Source organism: Dama dama, chromosome 18 (genome assembly GCF_033118175.1).
Source record: "Dama dama isolate Ldn47 chromosome 18, ASM3311817v1, whole genome shotgun sequence".
Classification (NCBI taxonomy): domain Eukaryota; kingdom Metazoa; phylum Chordata; class Mammalia; order Artiodactyla; family Cervidae; genus Dama; species Dama dama.
In genome coordinates, this window is record NC_083698.1 from 41478785 (window position 1) to 41495581 (window position 16797).

Sequence of the window (16797 nt, forward strand, 5' to 3'; positions counted from 1 at the left end):
AAGAATGAGTCTTCTTTGTTTTAACCTGAACTTTATACGAATAAAGGAGATCAAACGTCTTCGTAAGTGTTTATAATGACCATGGTCCTTCATTTCCCACATCCATGCAGTTATCAGGTCTTACTGGTTCTATGTCCTAAACATCTTCAGTTTCATCCTCTTTTATCTGTCTTTACTGTCATCACCTATGCCCATGCCATTATAATTTCTTATGATTCCATTAGTTCCCAACTATTTTATTTCCAATATTGATTCTTCATTCTGTTAAAAAATTACTGACCTTCTAAATTACAAGTCTAATTATGGCTCTCTTCTGTTAAAAAGGTTTCAGTGAATTCCCATTGCCTTAAAAATAAAATTCAAACCTTCAGCGTGACATGGAAGATTCTTTATGATCTGACATTTGTGCTTCTGTTTAGCATTATCCTCTCTGTTCCACTCTCCAACTTAACTTCTTGGTCAGGCTAAACCGAAACTTAGCTCCCTAAATGCACCCTGTTTTCTCACCATACTTCTCTGCACATACTGCTGCTCTTCCTTGCAATGGCTTTCTCACTTTTTCCTCTGGGAAACTCTTAACTCATACTTTAAGACTCAGCCACCATCTTCTTTCTTCACCTCTAAACACGTCCAGATTGGTGTTCTTCCAGAACATCCCTGTGGGTGCCCCGCTGCCTTCGTTCTGCTTTGAATTGTACCTCATCACAGCACAGATGTGTAGTTGTCCACTCTCTCTGTTGAGAGCTCTTAGAGGAAGAGGATTGTATCTCGTTTATCCTTTTCTCTCAGCACTTAGCATGATGCCTGACAGAGGAGGCCTTCTGTAAATGTATGTTAAGATAACCAATGTATAAATACCCTGGGAAAGAGAAACTCAACATGGAGCAGCTTTAAAATGGGATAATTATGACAGTTGTTCAGATTGTTTTCAGTACTATTGAAACTGCTATGTTTTACAATAGAAAGACTAAAAAAATATAAAAAAACTCACAGGAAACATTATTTTTACTTGACTGGAAAGAACCACATTAAAACCTTTCTTGATACACTTTTATTTTACTTAGAAAAAGAAGCTTTCCCCCCCTCCATAATTTTGTAAATTCATAATTCCCTTTCTCAAACTGCAGTTGTCACTGGCATCTTAAATCTGTGAAACTTTACCAATCCCAGTTAAAACAGTGGAGATAACTATTGTTTGCACTCCAACAACCACTCTCTAGAGTAACTAGAAATTCTTCTAGTTGTATTTTCACAATGTAATATTGTGAAAAACCCAAGTCCCAAAACAATATACTTTCATAGATAGAAACAGTAGGCACAGCAAGGATGAATCTTCATAAACTTGGGCATCCAGGAAGTATTATCTTATTTTTTTTTAAATATGATGGTCATTCTAAGAACTTAATTTCTACATAAGTAACCCACTCCAGTATTCTTGCCTGGGAAATTCCATGGACAGAGGAACCTGGCGGGCTACAGTCCATTGGGTCGAAAGAGTTGGACACAACTTAATGACTAAACCACCACCACCAAGATACTGAAAATGAAAGTTGCAGCATGTAGCTTTCTACCAGAACCAAGTGATGGATTTTATTATCTAAGCTCCAAAGCACGTAATATGCCTTCTGGGGAGTTCAAACCAATTTCATGTAAGTTAAGAATGTTATACAAGGTTAATGCATATAATGAATTCTGTGTAAATTAAAATATTGTATAAAGTTCAAAGTGTGTAATATTGTGTTGAACAATAAAAATTTTTAATGTCAAAAATAAATTATTTTTAAATTGTCAGCACTGTGTCTGCCAAACCAAGGATGTCTGCAGGACAGATTCAGCTTTCTGGTAACACGTTTGGATTTGTTGATCTATACTTTGATTAATCAGTTTCCAGTGTTTCCTAACATATTTGACACCAGTATACAGGTAAAAGTATGAAAATATTTGTACAGCATATTCAAAGCTTCTTGTTGCCTAGAGGTATCTCAAATGTGGCCTTCTAATGCTTAGTTCTCAGCCCTCCCCCCTGAATTATTGAGGGGTTGAAGAGTTATGTTGGGTACCCCTTCATTGCATCTCTTTGCAGTGCCCACTAGGCGTGGCCCAGTCTACAGTAGAAAGCATTGAATAGTGTTTGGAGAAAATGAGATGACAGTAACTTTTGGTGATGGTGTAATAGGGAAGAGGGGATGGTTGGAGGAGAAATCCGAAAATGTGGAGAAGTGTTTGGTAGGAAGCAGGGAGGGTGGCTGGCTAGAACACCTCAGTGAAGAACCTGAGTCCTGAGTGATTGGTATAATTCCCTTAAAGGTCATTGTACCTCTGAGGCCTGGCACAGAAGCTGACATAGTGAAAGTGAAAGTCACTCAGTCGTGCCCGACTCTTTGTGACCCCAATGGACTGCACGGACCATGTCATTCTCTGGGTCAGAGTACTGGAGTGGGTAGCGTTTCCCTTCTCCAGGGGATCTTCCCGACCCAGGGATCAAACCCAGGTCTCACACATTGCAGGCGGAATTCTTTATCAGTTGAACCACAAGGGAAACCCAAGAATACTGGAGTGGGTAGCCTATCTCACCAGCGGATCTTCCAAACCCAGGAATCACACTGGAGTCCCCTGCGTTGCAGGCAGATTCTTTACCACTGAGCTATCAGGGAAGCTGACATAAAAAGTGCCTAAAAATGTTTGTTCAATAAATGAAATCAATACCAAAGTGTTGATTCCAGGAGCAGCCTCAGCTCTACCTTGGGGGGATAGGGTAAAAGTAGTTCCTTATCTGTCCCACCCATGAATACTTAACCTCTCCTTCCTCCTTCTCCTCACACCTCCTTCCCTGGGGAATTCTTTATCCTTAGGGATCAGACTCTTTTTCTCTTTTTATATAACCCTTAGAAAATATTCCCAGATTTATGTTTCCTTTCCTCTCTCTCTCTCTTTTTTTTCCCCCCATGATAAGTAAAATGAAAGAAAGGAAATGCTAGTTGGTTTAAACCAAGTAAGGATGCACAAAGACTTCTAAGGGATAAGAAAGCCAAAAGACAGAATTACTGGATGGACCCAGCTTCTGGATTTCAACTTCCTTCATTCGCCTTAAAACTGATCTGCTTGAGGACACCCCCTCACTGCACTCCTTTCTCCTCTCTTACCTCCCCTTCCATAATGTCCGTCCGCTCCACCTCCTACATTAAGAAAAAAAGACTTCCCTCCCTCTGAGATATTACAGCTCTTTGCCTTGGGGTAGAGGAACTTCTGAAGTGCCAGGCAATTTAAATTATTGCTGTGGACAGTGAGCAAGAGGAATAATTATAATAATCCTTTTGAAACTCAAGAGGTTTTCACTTCTTTACTTTCCACAAAATTAAAGGAGGAATTAATTGAGTGGTCAGTTGGTGACTCATTAAAGGTAGTTTTTAATTATCTATTACTATGTGATTTTAATTATATAACTCTTAGAGGCTCAAATAATTGTAGGTTATTGCTATAATAAAGCTCCTTTCAATCCCATCTTCTTATTTATGTGAATAAGTTTTTTCAGAGCTTGGACTTTGCTAGTGGTCCAGTGTCTGGGGCTCCACACCCCTTGTGCAGGGCTCCTGGGTTCCATCCTTGGCTGGAAAACTGGACCCCACATGCTGCAACTAACTCCTGACACAGTTAAATAAATTAAGTATTTTATTTTAAAAAATAGAAAACAAAATATATGTCTAAATTCTGACAATATGTAATATTAGCCCATAGATGCATGTTGTTGTAGTTGTTGTACAGTCTCTAAGGTGTGTCTGACTCTCTGCAACCCCATGGACTGAAGCGTACCGGGCTTCCCTGTCCTTCACTGCCTTCCAGAGTTTGTTCAAACTCATATCCGTTGAGTCGGTGATGCTATCTAACCATCTCATCCTCTGCTGCCACAAATGCATACACTAATTGAAAAAAGGCCCCTTCATGGTAGGTGGTGGTGGTGGTGGTGGTGGTTTAGTCACCAAGTCTTTTCTGACTCTTGCAACCCCATGTACGGTAGCCCACCAGGGTCCTCTGTCCACTGGATTTCCCAGGCAAGAATACTGGAGTGGATTGCCATTTTCTTCTCCAGGGGACCTTCCCGACCCAGGGATTGAACCTGCATTATAGGCAGGTTCTTTACCACTGAGCCACAGGGAAGCTCCTCAGGGTGTGTAAAGTGTGGAGAAACAGGTGAAGGAGATTAAGAGGTACAAATCTCCAGTTATAAAATCAATAAGCCACAGGGATGTAATATTCAGAATAAGGTATATAGTCACTAATACTGTAATAACTTTGTGTGGAGAGAGATGATTCCTAGATTTATCATGGTAATCATTTTATAATGTATACAAATGTCAAATCACTATGTAGTATACCTGAAATCAACATAATATTGTACAGTAACTGTATTTCAACTTTAAAAAGTGAAACCTCATCTGCTTCAGGAAAGTATCAATAAATAATGACTAAAACTTTTTAAATCAACAAGTAGCAATATAAGTATGTTATTTGGACATATGGAGGTAAAAATAGAAGTAGTTGCATATTGAAAATGGGAAGTGGGGGGAAGGCACGTAATACTTTGTTATATGTCTTCTAGGGCAATTTGATTCTGTTTAAACCCTAAAGAAGGCTTCCCTGGTGGTTCAGATGGTGAAAAACCCACCTGTTCACCTGCAAAGCAGGAGGCTTGGGTTCTATCCCTGGGTTGGGAGGATTTGCCGGAGAAGGGCATGGCAACCCACTCCAGTATTCTTGCCTGGAGAATCCCCATGGACAGAGGAGCCTTGCGGGCTGCAGTCCATGGGGTCGCAAAGAGTCTGACATGACTGAGCAACCAACCACGCAAACCATAAAGATGTGTAAAATAGGAAAAGGTATCAAGGCTGTATATTGTCACCCTGCTTATTTAACTTATATGCAGCGTACATCATGAGAAATGCTGGGCTGGATGAAGCACAAGCTGGAATCAAGATTGTTGGGAGAAATATCAATAATCTCAGATATGCAGATGACACCACCCTTATGGCAGAAAGTGAAGAGGAACTAAAAAGCCTCTTGATGAAAGTGAAAGAGGAGAGTGAAAAAGTTGGCTTAAAGCTCAACATTCAGAAAACTAAGATCATGGCATCTGGTCCCATCACTTCATGGGAAATAGACGGGGAAACAGTGGAAACAATGTCAGACTTTATTTTTTGGGGCTCCAAAATCACTGCAGATGGTGATGGCAGCCATGAAATTAAAAGACACTTACTCCTTGGAAGGAAAGTTATGACCAACCTAGACAGTATATTAAAAAGCAGAGACATTACTTTGCCAACAAAGGTCCCTCTAGTCAAGGCCATGGTTTTCCCAGTGGTCATGTATGGATGTGAGAGTTGGACTGTGAAGAAAGCTGAGTGCTGAAAAATCGATGCTTTTGAACTGTGATGTTGGAGAAGACTCTTGAGAGTCCCTTGGACTGCAAGGAGATGCAACCAGTCCATCCTAAAGGAGATCAGTCCTGGGTGTTCATTGGAAGGACTGATGCTGAAGCTGAACCTCCAATACTTTGGCCACCTCATGAGAAGAGTTGACTCATTGGAAAAGACCCTGATGTTAAGAGGGATTGGGGGCAGGAGGAGAAGGGGACAACAGAGGATGAGATGGTTGGATGGCATCACCGACTGGATGGACATGAGTTTGAGTAAGCTCCAGGAGTTTGTGATGGACAGGGAGGCCTGGCGTGCTGCGATTCATGGGGTCGCAAAGAGTTGGACATGAGTGAGCAACTGAACGGAACTGAACTGATGTTCTTTGATCATTTTAATCTATTTATTAACTGTAATGGTAACTAAATACAAAAGAAAAAATAACAGTTTTATAGAACCAGAGAATATATCAATTTGCATGCAGATTTTTATTGCATTAAGTTGATAGTGATCAATCAAAGATTTTCAAACATCAAAACATGGCATGGGCTTCCCTGATGGCTCAGTGGTAAAGAATCCGCCTGCCAGTGCAGGAGACACGGGTTCAGTTCTTGATCCGGGATGGTCCCCGATGCCGAGAAGCAACAAGCCTGTGTGCTACAGTGACTGAGTCTGTGCTCTCAGCCCGGGGAACCGCTGCAGCTCCTGAAGCCTGTGTGCCCTAGAGCCTGTGACCTGCAGCAAGAGAAGCCCCAGGATGCTCGGGCACCGCAAGTAGAGAGCAAAGTCTGAGCAGCAACAGAGACCCAGCACAGCCAAAACAAAAAGAAATGAATGAATAAATACTTTTTAAATGGTCAGTTAAAAGAAACATATCAATAGTTATGATACTCCAAATCGCATCTTTTGCCATTATTAAAATTTGATGACAAAATTTATATGCCAATTTTAAAAGATATTAGAGAATATAAAGGTTTTCAAAGTTATTTTAGGGATGTTGCAAGCAGAGTCTTAAACACTGCTATTTTAGGAGCCAGGCCCCACATCTTGGGACCAAATAAAATCCTATATACTTTTTTCAGTGGTTGGAGAGAATCCATCTTTAGTATTGTAATAAATGGTCTTATTTTTCACTTTGGCAGTGGAGCCAATACTAAAGAATGCTGCAAGAAAATCTCAGTAATTAGCTGTCATTCAGATAGGAGAAAATGTCTAGGGTGTTTAGCTTTAAATAACTTCTAAATGCAAATGATTCACAAACTTATAATTCTACCCCAGACCTTTTTTCTGAGTTCTAGATTTACATTTCTAGCTACCTGTGACATATCCACGTGGTATCTTCTCACAGGCAATTTGCCAATGTCATGTCCACATTTACAATTCTGGTGTCATGATTACCCTCCCTGCAACCCCACACTGGTTTCTCTTCTCAGTAAATATCCTTTCCGTCAGAGTCTCAGGCACTGTTATCCCTTGCTTCTGTTACAGTGACTGTTGCCACCACTGATACTCCTACATTACTTGGAGTCTAAAATGGGGGAAAAAGAAATGGAAACAAAAATTAAAACACTATGTGATTTCTTTTGTCTTCTTTGAGTCTTAGAGATCCTCTTTCTTTTTCTTGGGCCAGAACTAGAGGCTTCTGGAGTCTCTCTGTGCAGGAGCAGGTCCCAGCTCTGGTTTCAGTCTTCCCTGAGTCCAAACTAGGAGATACTGGAAGGGGAAAAAAAAAAGAAAAGAAAGCAAAACACAGGAAACTCCCTGCTGATTTAGCAGGATTTCACATTCTCATCTTCTTTTCCAACCTGTCTACTATATTTCATTTTAGAGCAGTCATTTATTCTGTCGATGTTATATCTCCATTCAGTGGGAAAGACAGGAGGGAGTCACTTACCCTCAACTAGAACCTCTGTATTCTGCATCTTCACTTCTTTTTCACAAGCATTTTCCATTTTATAAAATAGTTAATAGGCACCTACCACACTCTTGATCAGACATTTAAGCTGCTTTCAATTTCTCCCTATTATGAACTATAGTGAATATATACTGAGAACTCAGGAAAATCTCTTTTTATGGGGCTTAGGTCTTCCAAGCAGATTTGTATTATAATGAGACTTCTATTCACCATCAGGATCTCTCTTATATTAAACGAATCTAATAGGTATTAATTTATAAACAAGATCAAGGAACTCTGTTATGGTACAATCAGCAAGATCCCCTGGAGGAAGGCATAGCAACCCACTCCAGCATTCTTGCCTGGAGAATCCCATGGACAGAGGAGCCTGGTGAGCTACAGTCCATGGGGTTGCAAAGAGTCAGACATGACTGAAGCGACTTAGAATGCGTGCAATGCAACCCTAGTCTCCAGTTCTGATCATTTTGCTGCATTGTTTATTCTGTGGTGGCAAAGTTTCCATTCATAACTGAAATCTAGAAAGACTTCAAAACTCTAAGTTGAAGTAGTGGTCCAAGTTTTCTTCTTCCAACTCTGATCAAGCAGGTTACCAATGCTCTTCTTCCTGCTCTGCCTGCCCTCTGGTGGAGGTGCCAAAGTGTAGACTGGGAGAGCAAGCCAGCTATAAAAGGGGGTGGGTGTGGGGGAGACTGAGTTATACATAAATGGCAAACCAGCCCCTGAATAATTAAAGAACCAGTGTATGACTTCATAAACCTCTGTTCCTAGGCTTCTCTAACCTCAAATCGTGTCCCCACAATAGAATCTATCATAAGGCAATTGTTCCCAAACTGGTACTTCTCCATAGATACTGCTCTGCACCTTTGGTTTTGTTGACCTGATAATTCTTACATAGGGAAAACATTTTCTTTCCCAATTTTATATCTGGAAAAAACACAAGTTGGTGAATTAGAAAGAGCTAAGAAGTGAGGGTACCGTTCCCAGCTCTGTTGTTCAGTCACCCAGTCATGTCCAGCTCTTTGCGACCCCATGGACTGCAGCATGCCAGGTCTCCCTGTCCCTCACTATCTCCCAGAATTTGCCCAAGTTCGTGTTCATTGCACTGGTGGTGCTGTCCAGCCATTTCATCCTCTGATGCCCTCGATCTTTTCCATCATCAGGGGCTTTTCCAGTGACTCTTCTGTGTAAATCAGATGACCAAAATAATGGAGCTTCAGCTTCAGGATCAGCCCTTCCAGTGAATATTCAGGGTTGATCTCCATTAAGATTGACTGGTTTGATCTCCATGTTGTCCGTAAGACTTTCAGAAGCCTTCTCCAGCACCACAGTGCGAAGGCGTCAATTCTTTCGCATTCTGCCTTCTTCCCTCTCACAGCTGTATGTGACCACTTGGAAGACCATAACCTTGATTATATGAACCTTGGTGGGCAGAGTAATGTTTCTGCTTTTCAACATACCGTATAGGTTTGTCATCACTTTCCTGCCAAGAAGCATTTGTCTTCTGATTTCATGGCTACAGTCACCATCCACAGTGATTTTGGAGCCCAAGAAGAAGAAATCTGTCACTACTTCCACCTTTTCCCCTTCTATTTGCCATGCAGTAATGAGGATGGATGCAGTGATCTTAGTTTTTTTAGTATTTAGTCTTAAGCTGGCTCTTACACTCTCCTTCTTCACCCTCATCAGGAGGCTCTTTAGTTCCTCTTCACTTTCTGCCATTTAGAGTGCTATCATCTGCATCTCTGAGGCTGTTGATGTTTCTCCCTCCTATCTTGATTCCAGCCTGTAACTCATCCAGCCCAGCATTTCTCATAACGTGCTCAGCACATAGGTTAAGCAAACAGAGTGGCAGCAGACAGCCCTGTCGTACTCCTTTCTCAATCTTGAACCAGTCAGTTGTTCCATACAGGGTTCTAACTGTTGCTTCTTCTTTTTTTAAAATTGTTTAGTTTTTATTTCATAATCATAAATTTAACTTTGCAATCCAGCTAAACTTGGAGGGGGATAAGGAAAATACGGAACCCAAAGAACTGTAGCAAGAGCACAAATAATATAGGATATTTCGAGCAGATGGGGGGAGATGGGGTGCTCTCCTGGGCTACAGAAGGAATGGTCTGGTGGTTAAGTAAAACACAAGTCAAATTTATTAGATTTGTCCACAGTCAGAAATGGTGATCTTCTTGCTGGTCTTGCCATTCCTGGATCCAAAGCGCCCCATGGCTTCCACGATATTCATGCCCTCTTTCATCTTGCCAAGACCACATGCTTGCCATCCAGACCCTCAGTCTTGGCAGTGCAGATGAAAAACTGAGAACAGTTTGTGTTGGGGCCAGCATTTGCTGTGGACAAGATGCCCAGACCTGTATGCTTCAGGATGAAATTCTCATCATCAAATTTCTCGCCATAGATGGACTTGCCACCAGTACCATTATGGTGTGTGAAGTCACCACCCTGGCACATAAATCCCGGAATTATTCTGTGAAAGCAGGAACCTTTATAACCAAATCCTTTCTCCCCAGTGATCAGAGCATGAAAGTTTTCTGCTGTCTTTGGAACTTTGTCTGCAAACAGCTAGAAAGAGACGCAGCGCAAGGGCTTGCCGTTGACAGCGATGTCAAAGAACACGGTGGGGTTGACCATGGCTAGACACGGGAGGCTCCGGGATGGCGGCATCTGCAAGGCCTAACTGTTGCTTCTTGACCCACATACAGGTTTCTCAGGAGACAAGTAAGATGGCCTGGTATTCCCGTCTCTCTAAGAACTTTCCAGTTTGTCATGTGCCAAGCAGTCAAAGGCTTTAGCCTTTGGATGGAACAGAGGGAGATGTTTTTCGAAATTCCCTTGCTTTCTCTGTAATCCAGAAAATGTTGGCAATTTGATCTCTAGTTCCTCTTTCTTTTCTAAACACAGCTTGAACATCTGGAAGTTCTTGGTTTATATAATGCTGAAGCCTAGCATACAAAATTTTAAGCATGATCTTACTAGCTTGGGAGATGAGTGCAATTGTCTGATGGTTAGTACAGTCTTTTGCACTGCCCTTCTTGGGAATTGGAATGAGGATTGACCTTTTCCAGCCCTGTGGCCACTGCTGGGTCTTCCAGATTTGCTGATATAATGAATGCAAAACCTTGATGGCATCATCCTTTAGGGATTTGAATAGTTCTGCTGGAATTTCATTGCATCCACTAGTTTTATTAACAGCCATGCTTCTTAAGGCCCACTTGACTTCATACTCCAGAATGTCTGGCTTTTGGAGACCAACCACATCATTGTAGTAATCCTATTCATGAAGAGCTTTTTTCTACAGTTCTTCCGTGTATTCTTTCCATCTCTTCTTGATCTCTTCAGTGTCTACTAGGTCTTCACCATTTTTATCCTTTATTGTGTCCATCTTTGGGTGGAATGCTCACTTGATGTTTCCAATTTTCCTGAAGAGATCTCTAGTCTTTCGCTTTTTTGTTGTTTTCTTCTATTATTAACCATTGTTCATTGAAGAAGGCCTTCTTGTCTCTTCTAGCTATTTTTTGGAACTTTGCATTTTAATTGAACGTATCTTTCTCTCTTGCTTTTTGCTTCTCTTCACTCTTCCGCTATTTGTAAAGCCTCCTCAGATAACCACTTTGCCTTCTTGCTTTGCTTTTTCTTGGTTCAGGTGGTTCAGAATCCCAGCTCTAGTACTGCTAATTAGTTGCATACCCTTGGACCAGTCCCCTGAACTCTCCTAGTCTGGGTTTCTTTATTTGTAAATTAAGAACAATATTACTAATGGGTCTATGTGAGGATCAAATGAGGTAATTGTAGTGAAAGTGCTTTGTAAACAATAACCACTCCACACCTCTAGGATAATACTAATAGTGTCCACAACTCTTCTCCTTCTGAGTTAATGTTTAACTTGACTTGGTTGCCTTTGCATTTTAAAGCAAGAAAAAAAATCACTTTATCCTTTTAATCTTTAGCAAATAAATGAAGCCTTTGGGCTTAGATCCGTAGAAGAGGCAAACTTCGTGTCCTGATGTGACCCAGGTCTTTGTGTGTACTCTCTAGATCTCATGTTCATTTTGCTTTTAATTACAGCATTACAGAGTGGAAACTTTAAAATGACACATTTTAGAACTAGTCATTATTTAGTGACTCTGCATTTCAAAAACATTTCTCATGTCTTTAAAATAAATTGTCAAGTCTTTTGTTATTCTGTTCAGTTTAGTTGCTCAGTTGTGTCCAACTCTCTGTGACCCTATGGACACCAGGCTTCCCTGTCCATCACCAGTTCCCAAAGTTTGCTCAATCTCACGTCCGTTGAGTCAGTGATACCATCCAACTATCTCATCCTCTGTCATCCGCTTCTCCTTCTGCCTTCAATCTTTCCCAGCATTAGGGTCTTTTCAAATGAGTCAGTTCTTCACATCAGGTGGCTAAAGTATTGGAGCTTCAGCTTCAGCATCAGTCCTTCCAGTGAATAATCAGGACTGATTTCCTTTATGATGGACTGGTTGGATCTCCTTGCAGTGCACAGGACACTCAAGAGTCTTCTCCAACATCACAGTTCAAAAGAATCAATTCTTCAGCACTCAGCTTTCTTTATGGTCCAACTCTCACATCCATACATGACTAGTGGAAAAACCATAGCTTTGACTAGACGGACCTTTGTTGGGAAAGTAATGTCTTTGCTTTTTAATATGCTGTCTAGGTTGGTCATAACTTTTCTTCCAAGGAGCAAGCATTTCTTTTAATTTCATGGCTGCTGTCACCTTCTGCAGTGATTTTGGAGCCCAAGAAAATCAAGTCTGTCACCATTTCCGTTGTTTCCCCATCTGTTTGCCATGAAGTGATGGGACTGGATGCCATGATTTAGTTTTTTGAATGTTGAGTTTTAAGCCAGCTTTTTCACTCTCTTTGTTCACTTTCACCAAGAGGCTCTTTAATTCCTTTTCACTTTTGGTGGTATCATCTGCAGATCGGAGGTTATTGATTTTTCCTCCAGCAATCTTGATTCCAGCTTGTGCTTCATCTACCCCAGCATTTTGCATTATTAATACCCAGCATAATGCCCAGCATTATTACTGCTTTGGCCTAAATATAAATTTGTTGACAGAGTGATGATAATGGTTTTTAGTTTAGTTTTATTTTTTAAAACATGTTCCTTGAAATTGTAATAATTTAAAAGATTTATTTATTTAAACATATTACATGTTTAAGTTAAATTTAAATGTTTAAATTGTATATACATTTTGTTCTGTGTGGCTGAAGAGAAATGTGAAAATATATAGAATTTTTTAAAAATTATTTATTTACTTAATGTCGGGAGAGTGTGTAATTTCCTTGGTTCTGTCTTGCTGCAACAAAGATTTGAAACTGCAGGCCAGTGTTGTAGCTTGGTTATGGCTCAGAGAAAGCAAAGAATAGTACACCCTGGAGGCATGAGGGTGTCCGACCCCAAAGGAGAGGCCTCAAGCCGTGCTGGCTCCCTCTTCTTACAAGTTTTGTTTCCTGCCCCCTGAGCCTGCCCAATGCAAATTAGGCCTGGCCAGGAAGGGGGCATGTTTGCTTCACCCAAGATTCTCCCTCAGGTCTGCGGGTTTTCTTTTGTTCTGTCTTTCGCGGAATTTCCCCTTTCTTTGTCTTTCAGCCACCGCCATTTTGGACTCCTTTTTCCTATTCTAACTACTTAACATTTAACTATTTATTCTTGGCTGTGCTGGGTCTTCATTGGTGTTCTGGTTTCTCTCTCATTGCAGTGAGCAGGGGCACTCTCTAGTTGCAGGACATGCACAGCTTCTCATTGCGGTGGCCTCCCTTGTTGTGCAGCACCGACTCTCGGGCATGTGGGTTTCAGTAGCTGTGGCACGCGGGCTCCATAGTCGGGGCTCCCAGGCTCTAGAGCAAAGGCTCAACCGTTGTTGCTCTGTGGCATGTGGAATCTTCCCAGACCAGGGTCAAACCCATGTCTCCTGCATTGGCAGGTGGATTCTTTACCACTGAGCCACCAGGGAAGCCCCCAAATATATGGAATTATATAACTAGGATAATTGGGAGTTCTGTACTCCTTTCCCTTCTGTGCACACAATCTCTCCACACTCCTGCCTCATACTAGAAGAAAAACAACAAAGGTAGTTATCTGAAAAGAGAAAACTGTCAAAGGTGCCTGGTCTGAGTCACCATTATTCTTGCCTCGGTATTCAAAATAGCCACCTATCTGGTTTTCCAGCTTCAATCTGTTCATAAAATAGCAATCAAATGATTCCGTTAACATCCAAGTCAAATAATGCCACTTATATGTTCAGAAATATCCAATGGCCTTTACTCCTCAGTCTTCTTTTCCTGCCCACCCCTTCACTCCCTCAGTCCAACCACACTGGCCTTCTTGACCCCCAGGTCCACTTCAGCCTTGACCTGAAAGATGCTTCCCTCAGGTGTCCACAGGAGTAGTTTCCTCACCTCCTTCAGGTCTGTTCACCTTTATGGCAACTTCCTGTCATCTCTTAAAATTCCAATTCTCACCCCACCCCTATGTTTATTTATAAATAACAATATGTTTATTTATTTCTTTTGTTTATTATCTATCTTCCCCTCACTGACCCAGGAGTGCAAAGGGTTTTTTGTCTGTTTCATTAACTGCTGTATCCTCAAAACCCAGAAGAGTGCCTGGCTCTTAGTAAGTGATCAATAAATGTTTGCTCTATGAATGGGTGAATAAAACAAAGATAAGTCATGGTCTTATTTGATTTGCAACACTTACTTGATTTACAACACTTACTTGAAAAATTGCAAAATTTTAATTAAAAACTTTTTAAAAATGACACAGAAGCTTTGAATATCTCCTGAGGATGAGACCTATGACTATAACATCCAAAGCATCAGTGTTCTTTTCCAAATATTTTGGACATTCTATGTCTCAAAAATTAAGATATCCTTTAATCTATCACTGTCAAGTCTAATGTAAGTATAACTATGTAAACCACTCCTGATTTGTCATGAAATGAGGAAGAATTGAATTATAATGAAAAATCTGCCCTTTGTTTTTTTTTAGCTTTTCATTTTTTTCTTTTTTTAAAAAGTATTTATTTATTTTAATTGAAGGATAATTACTTTATAGTATTGTGATGGTTTTTGCCAGACGTCAGTATGAATCAGCCATAGGTGTACATGTGTCTGCTCCATCCTGATGTCCTCTGTTTTCTTTGGCGCCGTAATTTCCTGATGATCTTAATTTTGGCCATCCATTTTCTGACTTCTGTTTCTCTCCGATTTCCAAAATACAGATATTAACAAAGAGTCTTGCTTGTATTTCTTCTCTCACTTGGCATGCTCTTATCCATTTTTATGGCTTCTGTTACCTCCTTTTTTAGATTGCTCTCAAATGTAGAAGTCCAATCTTGACATTTCTTTTCTTTTCTTTTTCAATTTGTTTGTGTATTTATTTGGCTGTGCTGGGTCCCAGTTGCGGCACACGGGATCTTTAGTCGTGGCATGTGGGATCTAGTTCCCCAACCAGGGATAGAACCTGGGCCTCCTGCACTGGAAGTTCAGAGTCCTAGCCACTGGACCATAGGGAAATCCCCAACCTTGACATTTCTTACTGGCTCCCAGTTCTACATTGTCCAGGGTGGTTACATCCACCTGGCCATCTTTCAAGTTCTCAAACCTCTCATATCTAAAATCACATTTACCTTTTTCCTTTGAAATTCTTTCCAATTCCAGTAACCTATTTCTGTTCATGACTCTGCCTTCTTCCAAACTTGGAACTGTTTCCAAGTATTGTAATCATTTGTGACTATTTTTTTTTTCACATTGTCAGGTGTCAAGCCTTGCTGCTTATACTTTTAGAATATCGTTTTAACCATCCTCTTCTTAGCTTTCGGTAGATCAGGGATGGGACCTGAGATTCTGCATTTCTAATATGCTTCTGAATCAAGCTGATGGTGCTGCTGTATTGACTGCACTTTGATAAACAAGGCCCTGCTCTAGGCTGACAGTGGCCATCTGACCTAGTTGCCCACTTCCCAGCCCATGGCCAAATCTGAGACTCAATTCTCTTTCAAAAATAGAGATCAAATATTGCCTAGTCTTGCTTGAAAAGTAAAAAGGTCTTTTCTGTGTCATAGAAGATTTGGAAAGTTACAGAGTCAGAAGATAAAAAATTCAAATCAACCACATTGGTCATTAATACTTTGAGATATGTATTTCCTTTTAGTTGTTTCTATATTGTAAATATACGTTCAGGTTATATCTGTGTTTTTCAAACCCTAAAAGGATTGTTTATCTTTTGTTTCCCAGTGAAAATTTGTTAAGTGTATTGAATCCCCTGACTTACAAAGTAGAATCTGCTTTTTCTATATGATAAAATGCTTAATGCTCCCTTGCTCAATCTCCCTTACAGCTGGGAACTGAGGACTTGGTACAGACGAGCAGATGCATCCTCTAGGCTTTGATTCAGGACCTGATGACTCAAAGCAGCAGGGATGACGCAGAGTCCGCCCTGGCCAGGGCACGGCGGCGATGGCAGCTGCATCCGGTTCCCGTGGCAGCAGGGCCAGCTGTCCTGGGGCAGCATGCGGGGTCCGGCATCTGAAGGCTCGGCAGAGCACGCGTGGGCTCGGTGCTTGGCAGCTGCCCTGATGACTTCACAGGAACAGCTCTGCAGGGCGTGTTGGGTGTGGTTCTTGCCCCGTGGTTTGTCTTCCCACCTTTACTTCTTAAATTAGTTTAAAAGTTGAATTAATTTACTGGCAACAAGCACTAATGATGTTAATAATAACTAACTCTTAGATACTAACAGTAACTGACTCTTGGATATTAACAATAACTAGCTTTGGATGGTGCTGACTGTATGCCAGGCAGATTTCAAAGTGCTTTATGTATATTAATTCATTTAATTTTTACAACAACCCTATGACATATACACTGGTATTATTTCCAGTTTACAGATGATGAAACAGCAGCAGAGAGGACAAGTTACATGTTCAAGGTCATATGGCTAAATAGCAGCTCTGAAACTCTAATTTAGTCTGTCTTAACCTAGCTCTTAAGAGGTCTGATACATACAACATTTCATATCCTGATTTTTTTCATATAATAGGAATTTTGTGAGCATTTCCATGTTCCTCTGAATATTTAAAGTAGTTGTATACTGTTCAATTAGAAGGCTGATTCATGATTCATTTAACCAACTTGCTGTTGTTGGACATTAAGTATATCCTGGTGGCAAAACTTTTTTTTCTTGTTTCAGTTAATACCTATGACTGTTTCTCTAAGATAAAGTTCTACGAGTGAAATGCTTGGTCAAAGGGTATTCTGATTGCCTTCCAGAAATATTATTCCAGTTTACACATACAGCAGTGTGTGGGAGCATCCTGTTTTCCTTGAGACCTTATTAGCACTGAATATTATTAACATTTTTAAATTTGTGGTGCTGAAAATGATACATAGTTTTCTTTTAAATCCAAAATTCTTTAAATATTTAAAAATACTTTTATT

At 40.6% G+C, this 16797-nt stretch overlaps 1 pseudogene; it reads right to left on the reverse strand.

The window, feature by feature from the left end:
- Positions 1-9411: 9411 nt before the first annotated feature.
- LOC133072796 (peptidyl-prolyl cis-trans isomerase A-like) lies at positions 9412-9991 on the reverse strand (annotated as a pseudogene).
- Between the last annotated feature and the right edge of the window lie 6806 nt (positions 9992-16797).